At 49.5% G+C, this 8,066-nt stretch overlaps 1 non-coding gene across 1 annotated transcript; it reads right to left on the bottom strand.

Moving 5' to 3' along the window:
* Window positions 1-1,395: 1,395 nt before the first annotated feature.
* trnav-cac (transfer RNA valine (anticodon CAC)) lies at window positions 1,396-1,468 on the bottom strand. Its single transcript has one exon. It is a non-coding gene; the product is annotated as a tRNA-Val (tRNA).
* Window positions 1,469-8,066: the final 6,598 nt, after the last annotated feature.

Raw genomic sequence — 8,066 nt, 5'->3', positions numbered from 1 at the left:
GGAGGGAGGCGATGGGTGGGCAAGGAAAAATGGGTGAGAGAGGGAAAAGGGACGCGAAACAGTGAAGGGGTGGGGGGCATTACCGGAAGTTTGAGAAACAGATGTTCATGCCATCAGGTTGAAGGCTACCCAAACAGAATATAAGGTGTTGTTCCTCCAACCTGAGTGTAGCCTCATCACAACAGCGGAGGAGGCCGTGGATAGACATATGGGAATGGGAATGGGAAGTGGAATTAAAATGGGAGATCCCGCTTGTCCCGGCGGATGGAACGGAGATGCTCGAGAAGCGGTCTCCCAGTTGGTCTCGGGTGGAGATAACGTCTCTGCCAAAGGATCACAAGCAAGACACGCACAATGCTGGAGGAACTCAGCAGGCCGGCAGCATCCATGGAAAAAAGTATTGTCGACGCCTCGGGCCTGGACCCATCGCCAGTCCCGCGGATTTTCTCTTGTTTGTGGGTGCAGATCACAAGTCCTGGTTATGCGACCACTGACACCAGGCAGACAATCTCTGAAGAGTACTGACACCAGGTGGGGTCACCCGTCTTGTAAAGACACTGCCCAGAAGGTGGCAATGGCAACGACTCCTGTAGAAATATTGCCAAGAACAATCATGGTCATGGACAGAAGGAAGAGGAACTCTGCTGTTAACGTGGGGCACAGGACAGAGCTGCTCCCGGGACTCTCGGCACTGTGGCAGTGCGGTCGGGACCTTCACCAAATCAACTCAGTCCCTAGCCAGCCGTGTGGGAGGGGAGCTGGGGTCACATCAGCCTGGTGGGGTTGGGGCATGGTCCTCCGGCCAAGGGCTCGCTCAAACACCTCAGCAGCCAGATGGGTGGTCCAGTGCTGCAGCTGACGCCCCTGCCCCTGCATCGTGTGTGGGGTCGCTTCTCCCCGCACCAGCACTCGTCTGCCCTTCTCTCCTGGCTCTCCGGTTTCGAGGATGTGTATCAAGAATTTTTTAAAATGATTGTGAATAAAGTGTCTTCTGGGGGGGGCAGATTAAAGGCAGATGGAAGACCATGATAGCCCCCCTCATACGGCACATAATGATGATGACTGTCAGTAAGTTATGCTATGGTGGCGTGGAGGGAACAATCGCTGACCCACACCTCCCCTTCCAAGTTTCACCTGTCGCCTGGTGTTTCTCTCTCCCCCTCTCCCACCTTTTAAATCTAGTCTTCAGCTTTCTTTTCCCCCCGTACTGCGAAGGGTTTTGGCCCGAAACATTGACTGTGCTCCTGGCCTACTGAGTGACGGGGAGAATGTACAGACTCTCCGGCTGCGGAGACTCACAGACTGCGGAGTGAATGAAACCCCAAAAGTTACACCAACAGGGCAGCTGAATGAGATCGGCCGAAACACGTACTCCTGAAGTAGCGAGTCAAACTATGTTTCTGCCCAGGATCGAACTGGGGACCTTTCGCGTGTGAGGCGAACGTGATAACCGCTACACTACAGAAACCGTGATAGAGACTGCGACATTTCCTAAACTGGAGGGTTTTGTTTACAAGAAACTAATTAAATTGAAATTAACAACAACAACACACACAAAATGCTGGTGGAACACAACAGGCCAGGCAGCATCTATAGGAAGAAGCACTGTCGACGTTTCGGGCCGAGACCCTTCGTCAGGACTAACTGACGAAATTGAGATTGTTTTCTTTGGCGAGAAGGGCGCTGCTCTGATGGAGTTTGATAAAATTACGCAGAACACAGTTAGGGTAGATAGTTGCAGCCTTTTTTCCCCAAGGACGGAGGTATAAAACAAAAGGACATGGGTTTATAGTGAAAGGGGAAAGTTTTTAAAAGAGATCTGACTTGCTCGGTTTTATTGATTAATACTACAGCTTCCCGAGCACCGAGCCCCCTGGTCCGAACATACTGGTGCAATTCCACTCTGCCATCCACACGTCAGCCATGTCAGCCTGGCTTGCTACAACATCGTCTCACAATATGCTGTACCAAACGAAGAGGGGCTTCTGTCAGAGAAGGCAAAGGAAAGAATAGCTCAAGGATATAAAGCTATAAAGCCCCTTCTTTATAGCTGCTCGGGATAGTGGAATGCTCCTCTTGTGGGATGTGGGAAGGCAGGTAGACCGCCAGGGTCCCTGACCACTACAACAGCGGGAAGCGCATCCGGCTGCAGCTTCTAACGAACCACATTGAAGAGTCGGAGATGGAACCGGATGAACTCCGTATTCGGGGGGCTGAGGGTTGATAGACAAAACATATAGAGAGGTAGTTACACCCAAGGTGCAGGACACAGGAAACTGGGTGACAGTCGGGAAGGGGAAAGGAATTGAGGTGCAGGGTAAGTACCCCTGTGGCCATCCCCCTCAACAACAGGTATAGTGTTTGAGGGAGGGGGAATGACCTAACAGAGGAATGGCACAGTAGTCAGGTCTCTGACTCAGAAGGAAGGGAGAGAAGAGGTGAGCTGTGGTGATAGGGGATTCATTAGTTAGGGGAACGGACAGGAGGTTCTGTGGGCGAGAAAATAATTCCCGGATGGTATTGTTGCCTCCCGGGTGCCAGAGTCCTGGGTATCTGGGATTGAATCCACTGCATTCTTAAGTAGTGGGTGGGGGTCACCAGCCAGGAGAGGTGGGTGAACAATCTCTGGGTTTTTTTTCCCCCTTAAATTTAGGACTCCGCACTCACGGTGATCGAGGAAGTGAGATCCGCGAGAGAGGAGAAGGGAACTCCCCGGCGGGCCGGAAGAGAGAGACCCGCAGGACGCCAGGACTCTGCCAGGGCCCGGACCCACTCACCTGCCCAGCCCTTGGCTATTCTGCCACCGCCGCTGCCCTGTTGCAATTCGTTGCCCGGGTGACGCGTTGGTTACAGCCCGTCGCCGGCAGCGCCCCGTCCACCCGCAGCTCGGTGACCCGGACGGCCCGGAAATCTGAAATGTTCCTTCACTGCCTATCACAGATACAGTACCCCGTCCCGTACTCGGTAGACCCCTGTCCCTCTCCACCAGATTCACGGCCTGTTCCCACGCGATCCCTGTCCCCATCAAAATTCTCTCCAGTCCCATGCCCACTGGATTCCCCCATTCTGTCTTCAGTAGATCCCCTATCGCGTCCTCAGTAGATCTCTATCCCGGTCGCACTCGATCCTTGTCCATTCCCACTCGATCCGCCTCCCGGCCCATCAGATCACTGTCCCATCCCCGCTGGATACCCATCCAACCCCCACCAGATTCGTACCAGCCTCAAGCCACATTTGAGATGCCCCCGCACCATTACCCCTCCTTGCCAGGGACGATTCATTAATCCGGGTTCAACACAGCACACCGTCCCTGCCCCACGGTTCGTTCTTCATCGCGTCGCTCTGAGAAATGGTTCTGAACACACCGCTGGCTTCCCAATCGGATGCCCGGAGATCTGAAACTTGCCTTCAATGCCCGCCACAAATGCCCCGTCCCCTGTAGGAATAGAAAATTGCTTGGATTTTCCAGCATCTGCAGATCTCTTGTTGTGATTGGACTACTACTGTGGAGCCCTGTACAGTACCATTGGTTCACTTATCCTGCGGGGGTGGGGGGCAGGATTTTGTTGAGGTTGTACAGGATATTGGTACACTCTTGGAGTATTGAGTGACTTTTAGTTACCTCGTTGAAGGATCTATGTCATTAACCTGGGAAGAGAGCACAGCCGGTGACTAAGAATGTTGCCAAACTTGAGGGACTGAGTAATAATATAGGGAGAGGACATTAATGTTCAAAGTCAATGTTATTATCAGGGTACATGTATGTGACCATATACAACCCCGAGGTTCATTTTTGTCGGCATACTCAATAAATCTATAGAATAATAATAACTTGCCCTCTAGTCTCGGATGTTTCCTTTAACACTCCTGCGTTGGATCAGGACCTTGCTCCTGAGTCGGGAGATTGGTACCCAGTGAACAAATTTGGAAAGATGTTGCAACCAGGTTTGGCATGATGGAGGTGTACAAGATGATAAGGGGCAGAGACTGAGGGGGAAGCCACAGATAGTTTTCCCAGGGTGAAAATGGCTTAATGCGAGGGGGCATGATATTAAGGGCAAACATGAGGAAATCTGCAGATGCTGGAAATTCAAGCAACACACACAAAATGCTGGTGGAACACAACAGGCCAGGCAGCATCTCTAAGGAGAAGCACTGTCGACGTTTCGGGCCGAAACCCTTCGTCAGGATCCTTATAGATGCTGCCTGGCCTGCTGTGCTCCACCAGCATTTTGTGTGTGTTGTTATAATATTAAGGGCTCTTCTTCACCTTCTGACTACCCACGTTCCCCTCCCCCACCCCACGTTCCCCTCCCCCACCCCACCTTCCCCTCCCCTCCCCACCTTCCCCTCCCCCACCCACCTTCCCCTCCCCTCCCCCACCTTCCCTCCCCCACCCCACCTTCCCCTCCCCTCCCCCACCCTACCTTCCCACTTCCTTTCAACTGTTTATCCTCTCCATAGATGCTGCCTGACCCATTAGAGGGCAGATTTGATAGAGGGATACAAAACTATGACAGGTATAGATAGGGTAAATGCAAGTAGGCTTTTTTTCCACTGAGTTTTATTCACTGAGACTACAAGTCGAGGTCATGAGTTAAGGGTGAAAGGTGAAATGTTTAAGGAGACCATGAGGGGAAACATCTTCACTCAGAGGGAGGTGAGAGTGTGGAATGAGCTGCCAGCTCAAGTGGTGTATGTGAGCTCAATTTCAACATTAAGAAAAGTTTAGTTAGGTACATGGATGGGAAGGGTATGGAGGGCTATGGTCGATGGGACTAGGCAGTTTAAAGAGTTTTGCATGGACTAGATGGGCTGTTTCTGTGGTGTACTTTTCTCTGAATCTGCAACTGAGGCCTCCACTTTTCACCCTGCCCTGACTCTGGCACAGGTACTGAGTCTCCATTGCTCTGTCCCAGTGAAACACTGTGGGAAAATCCCCTGACTTTAAAGCTGAGGATCCCAACCTAGGTCCACAGACCCCCTGGGGAATGTTAGGGGTCCATGGCATAAAAAGGCTGGGAATCACTGGTATAAGAGGATGATTTAATCCAGGTTCTCATAGAATCGTTCAGCACTACAGCACAGAAACAGGTCATTCAGCCTACGCAGTCCATGTTGGCCATATCTTCTGCCTTGTTCCATTTACCTGCATCAAGACCATGTGCTTGTCCAAACTTCTCTTAAGGGTTACTACTGAGCGCACATCCACCTCTCCCACCAGCAGCTCATTCCACACTCACACCATCCTCTGAGTGAAGAAATTCCCCTTCAACTTCTCCTTCCACCCGTAACCCATGACCTCCAGTTGTGGTCTCCCCCAACCTCAGTGGAAAAAGCCTTTTGTATTTACCCCATCTATACCCCTCATACTTTTGTATATCTCCACTCCTGATTAGTTATTGTGATTTTCTTTCGTCTTTCATCCAGTAAACATATTCGAACCATTTTAAATTAGTAGTAATATCCTTACCACTTGCAGCGACTACTTAAAAACACACTGTAAGTCTCTGAGAGGTGGTGAGGGAGTTTGATGAGCTCCCAGCTAACCGAATTCCAAGCTGAGAAAGTACGTTTAGTCCTTTATTACAAACCAGCAGTAAAACCGTTCGACATTTCCGTAACTCATGTAAAGCAAAAACAAGCAAGACGAGCGTAATCAAATCAAATTCAAGCAAGGACGAACGGTCAACAGAAGGAATGCGCTCCCTTTCTCTCTGTGCCACCATGCAGGCGAACAGGTGACCATCTGCGTTTATTTTCACCGCCATCCAAACCCACGTGACACATAACCTTAACTCAAAATGAGGATGGTCAACACAAGTACATTACAGAGACAATGAATGGGCACGTGGTTCCTACACTACTACCACCACTGCTTAGTACACAGAACAGTACAGCACAGTACTGGCCCTTTGACCCACAATGCTGTACCAGTCTTTTAACCTACTCCAAGATCAATCTAACCCTTCCCTCCCACACAGTCTTCCAATGTTCTTTCATCCCTTTGCCTGTCTAAGTCTCTTCAATGTACCACCCACTCACCACTCTCTATGTAAAAAAGATAGAGACACCCTCCTATACTTTCCTCCAATCAACTCAAGCCACTGGTATTGGCCATTTCCACCCTTGGTAAAAGTCTCTGGCTGTCCACTCAGTCTATGCCTCTTGTACATCTCTATCAAGTCACCTCTCACCCTCCTTCACTCATAAGAGAAAAGCCCTAGCTTGCTCAACCTCTCCTCGTAAGACATGCTCTCTAATCCAGGACACATCTTGATAAATCTGTTCTGCAGCCTCTCCAAAGGAAGTCTTCCACGTCCTTCTTATAGTGGGGTCACGGGAACTGAACACAATGCTCGTGAGGTCTAACCAGAGTTTTCTAGAGCCTACGGCATTACCTCAGGACTTGAACAAAATTCCCCCACTAACGAAGGCCACCACACTATCCTTGACTGCTCTATCAACTTAAGTGGCAACTTTAAGAGATCTATGCATGTGGTCCCCAAGATCTCGTTGTTCCTCCACACTGATAAGAACCTTTTCCACAGATGCTGCCTGACCTGTGGAGATCCTCCAGCATTTGGTGTGTGTTGCATTGGATCTCCTGTATCCGCAGAATTTCTTGTGTTTATGATTTCCTGCCTAAAGCCTAGTCTCCTCGAGGTTTGTTTACCCGGAAGACATTTAAACTTTCTCTTTGAAGGGAGATCAGTGAGACCTCTCTCTCTCACACAACTCCCCTCAGTGCCTCTAACTCTTCGACCATGTGCTCACCCAGACCTGTCAGCTGCCAGTTTGTACTCCTTCTCCTGGCCCCACCTTCTTGTTCTGACATCTTTCCCCTTTATTTCTCGTCCGCCTCGGCATAAATCTTCGACTCTTTATTCCTCTCGGTAGGTGCAGCGGAGTTCCTCCGCCATTTTTGTATATGCTGTGTCAGGATTTCCAGCATCTGCAGAATCTCGTGTTTAAAAATGTATTTATATTCTCACTGCACCTGACCATAATAAACATACTTACTAGTTTAATTTACCAATTTACATTACTGTTACGTTTGGGGTAAAATGTAAGCGGCGATAATCACATTTTAGTTAGGCAGAGAAGCTAGTAGGTAAATGGGGTTGAGAGGAGAAATAAATCAACCATGATGGAAAGGCGGAGCAGACGCAACGGGACGAATAGCCTAATTCCGATCCTATGTCTTATGGCTCAACTATTTTGCGGTAGAATGCATGAATTCTGTTAGCACCGTACATAGTAGAACCGCGGTGAACTCCGTCAGTGGTTAGCTTTGAATTGCAGACTTCCAGCCACTAGAGAGCGCTAACGCTCCACCGCTGAAGATGCACAGAGCGAGAACTGGGCGCCTCTATAGGAGAGTCAATCGGCAAAGTTATCCTTGAAAGGAGTAGTATAGCTAGTGTTCTAGTGTCTAGCTTTTTACATCACTGCTGAGTCTGGGTCAGTTGGTGACACTTGCGGACTGCTCCCAGCACATCCTTAGACTGTATTGGTTGTTGATGCAAATAATGCACGTTTCAAAGTTTCGATGTACACGCGACAAATAAAGCTAATCTTTAAATTGTGCCAAACATGTTGCAGAGACTAGTTCTTAGCAACATACAAACAGCTGGAGGAACTCAGCTGCTCAGGCGGGCTCCGTGGGCAGGGAGTAGACAGTTAACGTTTCTAGTTAAGACCCAGCCCCGATGAAGGGGCTGCTGCTTTCCTGCAGTAGCATTTCTTGTAGATGTGCACAATGATGGGGAGGGCTTTACCCATGGACTGGGCTATATCCACTTTTATTGGGTATTGGTGTTTCCACACCAGACTGTGATAGAGCCAGTCAATATACTCTCCATCATACATAATAGAAGTTTGTCAAAGTTTTAGATGTCATGTCAAATTTGTACAAACTTCTCGGGAAGTCGAGGCACTGCCCTGCTTCCCCTGTCATTGCATTTACATGCTGGGCTCAAGGTAGGTCCTTCAAACTAATAACACTGAGAAATTTAAAGTTGCTGACCTTCTCTACCTCTGATGAGGACTAGCTCATGGACCTC

This window comes from Hypanus sabinus, chromosome 25, assembly GCF_030144855.1.
Source record: "Hypanus sabinus isolate sHypSab1 chromosome 25, sHypSab1.hap1, whole genome shotgun sequence".
Lineage (NCBI taxonomy): Eukaryota > Metazoa > Chordata > Chondrichthyes > Myliobatiformes > Dasyatidae > Hypanus > Hypanus sabinus.
This window is presented reverse-complemented; position numbering and strand designations above follow the sequence as displayed.